The sequence below is a fragment of the Paramormyrops kingsleyae genome, chromosome 25, assembly GCF_048594095.1.
Source record: "Paramormyrops kingsleyae isolate MSU_618 chromosome 25, PKINGS_0.4, whole genome shotgun sequence".
Lineage (NCBI taxonomy): Eukaryota > Metazoa > Chordata > Actinopteri > Osteoglossiformes > Mormyridae > Paramormyrops > Paramormyrops kingsleyae.
The window spans coordinates 203,489-210,988 of NC_132821.1; positions in this window are offsets into that span (position 1 = coordinate 203,489).

The window sequence follows — 7,500 nt, forward strand, 5'->3', positions numbered from 1 at the left end:
AAAACCTCTCTCACCAAACTGCCCCCCCCACCCCCGGCCCCTCCCCATCTCACCACCCCCACTTACCCATGCGGCCCGCCGTCCCCGTGCTGGCCGGGGAGGCTTCCCTTCTGCCCAGGCAGAAGGCCTGGCTTCGTCTGGTCGATTTCGGGACATTGTTGTGCCCGCCTGGCAGCCCGGGGAGCACCGGGAGGCCTCCGGGAGCTGGCCACTGCCCATCCCCCCCCCCCCAGCTCCAACCACACCGCGCTAAACCCCCAACCCCCCCCCCCCCCCCTCACCAAACCCCCCCCCCCCCCACCCCCCATCGTGCTAAATTAGGTGTGAATGGGGCCTCCTGGCCCACTAAATGCTAATGAGGCCGCCTTTTCAACTATGTGCAAATACGGCCGACCTGGTCAAATGCATGTAAATCCGGCCGCCTTTTCAACTGTGAAAATCCGGCCGCCCGGTCAATTAGGTGCGAACGGGGCCGTCGGGTCACCTTAATGTAAATGAGGCCGCCCACTGCCCTACATTTAAATGCGGGCGTACCGGTCAACTATGTGCGAACGGGCCCGCCTGATCAACTAGGTGTGAAAGGGGCCGGCAGGCCCACTGAATGTAAATGAGGCCGCCCGCTGTGCTTCCTTCATTAACCTTATTTATATTGGCATTATCTGTAGATAAAAAAATATGTGCATGTCTATGAAGCTGTAGAGAAGCCTTGTTTTTTTTTTTTTCCCCCAGGTTTTATTTACTTACTTTTTATTTTGCATGTTCTGAAATATAGCTTATGTTTTCGTTGCCCTAGGGCAACGTTCTGCGATAAGGGGTAGATTTTAAGAGGCTTTCTTGACAGTGTGTTAGTATATTATTGCATGTACTTTTGCACATTGTAAGCACAATGTTTTTTAAATTATTTTCTAATTTAATTTAACGCATTTTGGCAGAAAATGGACACAAGATTTTCCTATGGGAGTAAAACTCAGGATCAGCATGTTAGGGATATCCCATCAGACAGTGAGATAGACTGCAGTGACAGTGAGGAGGAGTGGAATGCAGAGAAAGGTTTGAGCAGAAGTGAAAGTAGGTTTTAAAATATTGCTTCTCTGGTTGTCATTGAACTCATTTGCATAAACAAATTGCTGCGAGGATTGCTGGGATTGCTGCGAGAGAGTGGTGTTGAGCTGCAGCGATTGTTTGGGATTGTTTTTTTGGAGTGTTTTGAGTGTTTGTGTGCTTTACCTGTTTACGTGGGTGGCTGTTTATTTCTATTTATTGTTCTTATTTCGGTCAGCGTGAGTGCTTGTCTGTCCTGTCTGTTAATCAACAGCGCGATTATTACCGACAGAGAGCTGCGGGTGTCGCGTGCGCGGCGTTTTTCTGTCCGCGTTTAAACTCCGTAACAAACACCCGCGGGGCGATTATAACTAATAACATCTAACGTCGGTATCGCTACCAAGCGTCGGAAAAGGACAGTTGCTCCTGAGCTTTGCTCGGTCGCCAGTCGGGGCCGGGAGGACATTTTCCACTTTTTTCCCGCTCCGGCAGTAGCCTGCTGTGAGGGGGTTTTTGTGGTTTTTCGACCTCCCAAGAGCAACTTCGATTTCGCCTTGTTTTTAGTTCATACTTGGTTCAGGCAGAAGTTCTTCTGGTAAGTAGTAGTAAGTTTATCAGGTTTAAAATTTTTAATAAAATAATAATTAAGTTCCGTTTTAACACAAGTAATAACTTATTTTAGTGTACTCCGCACGTTACTGCATTTATTGTTACGCAAATTAATCTTTATAGTTAAATACACTATATAAATTTACTGGGCTGGGAGTACGGGGTCATAGTGAGTTAGTTAATTATGGGGCCAGCTCAGTGTTGCGTTTGCAAGATGTTTGCCCTTCTGGACGTTAGTGTCCAGTCGGACTTCATCTGCGAGCGATGTAAGCTAGTGGACTCACTCATGGTCAAGGTTCGCGACCTTGAGGAGCAACTGGCTCGCATCCAATGCAACAGTGAGTTAGATGAGCTAGTTGATACGCCGTTTAGGGAGACGGTGTGTACGCCACTAACGGGGGGGAGGGAGAATGAAGAGCAGAGAGGTCGAGAGAGCTGGGTGACCGTAGGTCGTAGACGCAGGAAAAGGCGTACACACGTTACAGAGGCGGCATCACCTGAGGTGTCTGTGTCTAACAGGTTTCAGGTGCTTCCAGCTTTAGAGCCGGAAGGGACTGGGGAAGCAGGTGGGCCCTTGGGCACTGAGGAGCCCCCTCCCCCCAGAAAGAGGGAGGTTGTGGTAGTGGGGGATTCAATTATTAGGGGAGTAGACAGTTATGTGTGCACGCGTGATAGAGGGTCCCGTACGGTGTCTTGCCTGCCTGGTGCCCAGGTAGGAGACCTTCCAGATCGTGTGGACAAGCTTTTGGCCCCAGCTGGGGTGGATCCAGTTGTCGTGGTGCATGTTGGCACCAACGACATAGGCAAGGGTAGAAGGGCTGTTCTGCAGGATAAATTTATAGAAGTCGCCAATAAGCTTAGAAGCAGAACGTCCATGGTGGTATTTTCCGAAATACTCCCCGTGCCACGCGCAAGTGAGGCTAAGTTAGCTGAGATAAGGAGATTAAATGCATGGCTAAAAGGATGGTGTAGGAAAGAGGGGTTTAGGTTTATGGGGCACTGGAGGACCTTCTGGAACAGGTGGGACCTGTTCAAGCCGGATGGGTTGCATCTGAACCGGAGGGGAACCAGTGTACTGGGAAGGCGTATTTGTAGAGTAGTTGAGGAATGTTTAAACTAGGGACTGGGGGGGCAGGGAGGTTAGTTAAGTATGTAACTGGGGGGAAACGGAAAGCCCAAAAAAATCATATTATAAGTAGGCACTGTAATAAGCCTACCCTTTGTTGTCTGTATTTAAACGCCAGGAGTATTAGGAATAAAATTCATGATTTAGAGGCTCTTATCTCATCGGACTCTTATGATATTATAGCAATAACTGAAACGTGGTTGAGTGATAAGGATGGACAAGAATATAATATGGATGGTTACACATTGTTCCGTAAAGACCGTATAGGTAAGAAGGGAGGTGGTGTTGCAGTATATGTAAAGGAAATCTTGCAGGCAAGGGAGCTTACTGATATAAGTAAAAGTACGGAAGCTATATGGGTAAAATTAGATGCTACAAACTCAAATAGCCTAATTGTCGGTGTTTGTTACAGAGCACCCAATGTAGCTGCTGAGGAAAGCAGATTGTTATACAGTGATATTAGGATTATGAGCAATAAAAATGATGTGGTAGTTATGGGTGATTTTAATCTACCGGGGATACAGTGGGACATTGTTGCTGGCTCTTCTGAAAATGAACTTGAGATGGTGGAATTAGTACAGGATTGTTTTTTTACTCAGTTTGTTAACACCCCTACCAGGGGAGATGCCATTCTTGATCTTGTTTTGTCTAATAACCAGGACAGGATTGGTAAATTAGATGTTTTAGAACCACTTGACAGTAGCGATCATAACATGGTTAAATTTGAGGTTAAGTTTAGTGCCCGAAGAGCAAAGTCCAAATCAAAAATATATAATGTTAGGAAGGCTAACTTCAATTGTATGAGATTAAAACTAGAAACCGTGAACTGGATGGAGTTAAATAACAAAACTGTTGAAGAGGCATGGGAATTTTTTAAAAGCACATTATTGCAAGTACAAGAGGACTTCATACCTGTTTCTAGCAAGAATAAATCTAGGAAATTGCAACCTAGGTGGTTTAATAGGGACATAAAGTATAAAGTAAGGAGGAAAAGGGCTTTGTTCCAGAGATGGAAAATAACTGATGATGACATAATAAAGCAAGAGTATCTAAATCTACAGGCTGAATTAAAAAATGACATTAGACGAGCTAAAAGGAATGTCGAAAGGAAGATCGCATTGGAGGCTAAGGATGACGTTAAAAGTTTCTTCCAGTATTTTAACTCTAAAAGAGCTCTAAAAGCTGAAATTACTAATCTGCAGGATAGTAAGGGTCTTATAATTGAAAACGACATTGACATAGTAAATGAGTTCAATGATAGTTTTGCACGGGTATTCACTGTCGAGGACACTAGTAACTTACCAGTTCTTATTACTAATTCAACATCGTCTATAACTAATATATATATAACTGAAGCTGATGTTTTGCAAAGCCTAGCTAAGCTCAAAATAAATAAATCACAGGGCCCTGATGGCATCTTACCTATAGTGTTAAAAGAGATGAGGGATATTATTTGCCGACCCTTTACATTACTGTTTCAAAAATCCTTATCTGAAGGTGTGGTACCTTCTGATTGGAAGCATGCCAACATAACGCCCATTTTCAAAAAAGGGGATAGAAGTAATTTGTCAAACTATAGGCCAATCAGTCTAACTTGTATAACTGGTAAAGTTATGGAGGCTATAATCAAAGAGAAAATGGTAGATTACCTGGACTCAAATAACATTTTGAGGGATAGCCAGCATGGATTTAGGAGAGGTAGATCCTGTTTAACAAATCTGTTGGAGTTTTTTGAGGAAGCTACTCAGGAAGTTGATGATAAGAAGGCCTATGATGTCATCTATTTAGATTTCCAAAAGGCTTTTGATGTTGTTCCCCACAAGAGGCTCTCACTTAAACTCAAAGCGACAGGTATTTTAGGAACTGTAGCGACTTGGATTGATAACTGGTTAACGGATAGGAAGCAGCGAGTAGTTATAAGAGGCTCGATGTCACAGTGGGCCTGCGTTCATAGTGGGGTACCGCAGGGTTCAATTTTAGGACCACTTTTGTTCCTAATTTACATAAATGATATAGACACCAATATATACAGTAAACTGGTGAAATTTGCAGATGACACCAAGGTGGGTGGTGTAGCAGATACTGAACTAGCGGCTCAGCAGCTACAGCGGGATCTTAATTTAATTAGTGACTGGGCTGACACCTGGCAGATGAAATTTAACATAGACAAATGTAAGGTACTCCATGTAGGGAGCAGAAATATAAAGTACAGGTATTTTATGGGACCTACTGAAATAAAGGTAGCTGATTATGAGAAAGACCTTGGTGTGTATGTTGATGCTTCCATGTCTCATTCTCGCCAGTGTGGGGAAGCAATAAAAAAGGCCAATAGGATGTTGGGGTACATCTCCAGGTGTGTGGAATTTAAGTCAAGGGAGGTAATGCTAAGATTATACAATTCCTTGGTGAGACCTCACCTAGAATATTGTGTACAGGTTTGGTCACCATATCTTAAAAAGGACATAGCGGCCTTAGAAAAGGTGCAGCGTAGGGCCACAAGAATGATTCCTGGTCTTAGAGGAATGTCATACGAGGAAAGGTTATTTGAGCTAAATCTGTTCAGCCTCAAGCAAAGGAGACTGAGGGGGGACATGATCCAGGTCTATAAGATTCTAACAGGTTTGGATGCTGTTCAACCGAATAGTTACTTCAGCATTAGTTCAAATACAAGAACTCGTGGCCATAGGTGGAAATTAGCGGGAGAACATTTCAAACTGGATTTAAGGAAGCACTTCTTTACACAGCGTGTAGTCAGAGTATGGAATAGTCTTCCTGATAACGTAGTGCAAGCTGAATCCTTGGGTTCCTTTAAATCAGAGCTAGATAAGATTTTAACAACTCTGAGCTATTAGTTAAGTTCTCCCCAAGCGAGCTCGATGGGCCGAATGGCCTCCTCTCGTTTGTATAGTTCTTATGTTCTTATGTTCTTATGTTCTTAAATCAAATGTGTTGATAAATTTTTAGATGTCATTCAAATGAAATAAAGGTGTGTGCAGCAGACAGGGTATCCAATACAGTCATGTAAGCTTTAGTTGTGATTGATGTATTTTTGTTGACGTATATGTATATATATTTATAGACGATCAATACACCAGTGATGAAGAGGAACATGACGATGACAGTCTGCCTGAAGATGACAGTAGTTCTTCCAAGACCCCTCGATGGAAAACATGTCACACCATTACCTCTCCTGTGCAAGCCACTTAACCTTACTGTTCAAGAACTTGAACAGTTCTTTGCCACTGTGCTCCATATGTCAATATTTGGTCTTCCAGCTACTCGCATGTTCTGGAGCCATAGTAGCCACATTGCACATGTTGCTGATGTTATGCCTCTTGCACGATGGGAAGCCATCAAAAATTTTGTTACTTTGCATTGCTCTCTGAGCATTGTATTATGATCTATGAAGACATAATTTTCTCTGTGGTTTTGTATCAGTGTTGCACAACTTTGCCCTTAGGCAACAAAAGATCATTTGGAGAGGGGGGCGGTGAAATAAATATGTACATACATAATCAATAAAATGTCCCAAAATTAACCAATAAGTGATGTGGAATAATTTCTTATCATGTACCATCAAATTGTGTGCGGTAGAGGGTTAATGTAAATGCGGCCGCCCGCTGCGCTACATGTAAATGCGGCCGCCCCCAGGTCAACTAGGTCCGAACGGGCCCGCCTGATCAACTAGACGTCAATCGGGCCGGCAGGTCCCCTGAATGTAAACGAGGCCGCCCACTGCGGTACTTGTGAATGCGGCCGCCCGGTCAACTAGGTGCGAACGGGCCCGCCCGATCAACCAGGTGCGAATGGCCCCGCCCGATCAACTAGGTGTGAACGGGCCCGCCTGATCAACTAGGTGTGAATGGGGCCGCCGGGTCCACTTAATGTAAATGAGGCCGCCAGCTCAACTAAGTGTAGACGGGGCCGCCTGGCCAATTAGGCGTTAATGGGGCTGCCGGGGAGGCTTCCCCTCTGCCCGGGCTGGAGGCCCCGCAGTGGCCATTCGCCTCTGGGACATATTGGCAGAGTCCGCGGCCTATGCGTAGGCCCCGGGCGGAGGCTGACCCTTGTCGCCCTTGTCCTAGGCTCGGAGCTATGGTCGCCCCGTCTGGCCTTCGCTTATGGTTCGGAGCTATGGTCGCCCCGTCTGGCCTATGCTTAGGGTTTGGAGCTAGGGTCGTGTTGGAAACGTTTTCCTCTGTCGAAGCAGAGACCGGGAGACGTTGGCATATCTCTCCGGCCGAAGTTCCTCTTTACTGAGAACTCGCCAATGCGCCGCTGTAGTCATCCAAGTCTGACTAAGACTCAGCTCGGCGCAGCTTATACGTTTCAAGGGGGGAGGGATACACAGAGGTGGAGACAAACTAAACAAAGCACAGCATGTTCCAGGAATCAGCCTGGAAGTTCCCCAGCCCTGATTTCATCAGCATAACACTGCCTTTCAAATGCCTCTCCAGGTGCTAACCCTAATTAGCATGATAGTATCACCCAGACCTTCACATTACCATAGCGACAAAGGCACGGCCTGGCCTTGAGATTAGCATTCACCTTTACTTTGGGCCCCCACCCGGTGATCAGGAAGCTCACAGAGATGAAATGTCAATGTCTCAGACTCCTGGGCCCCCAGACTTGATCTTATTACAAATGTCCCCATCTTTACCCCCAACTGCAAATCCAATCTGCCTATCTCTCTCAGTTCATATACTGTCATGTTGGAAGCTAGA